The following is a 979-nucleotide window of genomic DNA, read 5'->3' as shown; positions in this document are numbered from 1 at the left end:
ATTTTTTTTTCCATTACTCACACTATAGTAGTTTTTTTTTCTTACTATTATATCGCTTTTAATAAAGTATATGTTATAGCTTTCCGATAAAAACCCCCATCATATTATTCGTTTTTTTATTAAACTTCACTAATTTAATTCAATTAATTAATTCAACTTCATTTCATTGAGTATAGTTATTTCGACTTCATTATTTACACTATTCGCAGCCCCGCCCTAACTAAGGATAGTTAAGTCGAGTGATCTACGACTAGGGATGGGGTTAAAGATAAGGGGAAGAAAGGGGCGTCATTTGGAACCGTAAAACTTACTCAACTAAGAAAACTCGTCATAATTTCTCATTAATACTCATTTAAACAGTCTATGAAAGACAACATAAAGCTTAATTAATATTATTAATCAAGTTATACATCATATGAAACCATTCTCTTAAGACTCGTAGTATGACATAACATACTATAACATCATAACATTTGCAGCGGAAAGTAGCTAGACATATGTATGAAGACATATTCTAGACAGGTTAATATTTATTAACAACCCTGGAGACTCCGCTCATTGCAGCACCATCACACATCAGCTCAACCTGCACATTTTTGAAAACATATGCAGGGCTGAGTACAAAAGCACTCAGTGAACACATGCCAAACTCTCATCTCATCTCTTATAAAGCTATAAATATTGTCATTGCCATTTCATATGCATAATACAAGAATTTTAGAAAGGCCCTGTATTAGCTAAACTCATTTTCATTTCCTCAAAGTTGTCTGCGCAGACTTTTCTCATCAGGTAAGTATCAATCTGTTATAACATCAAGTACTGAGAGGGAGGCCTCCCTCTGCAGCACTGTGATCGGCCAACCCGCTCGATGACTCACGACCACCTCAGTGTACACAATCCTTACTAGTATCTACACTAGCATAGGAAATTCTTCATCTCAAGCAGATAGATAACATACCAAAACATCAAAAATTTGGCA

This window comes from Salvia miltiorrhiza, chromosome 8 (assembly GCF_028751815.1).
Source record: "Salvia miltiorrhiza cultivar Shanhuang (shh) chromosome 8, IMPLAD_Smil_shh, whole genome shotgun sequence".
NCBI lineage: Eukaryota > Viridiplantae > Streptophyta > Magnoliopsida > Lamiales > Lamiaceae > Salvia > Salvia miltiorrhiza.
The sequence above is the reverse complement of the archived record's forward strand: the minus strand, read 5'-3'. Positions refer to the sequence as shown.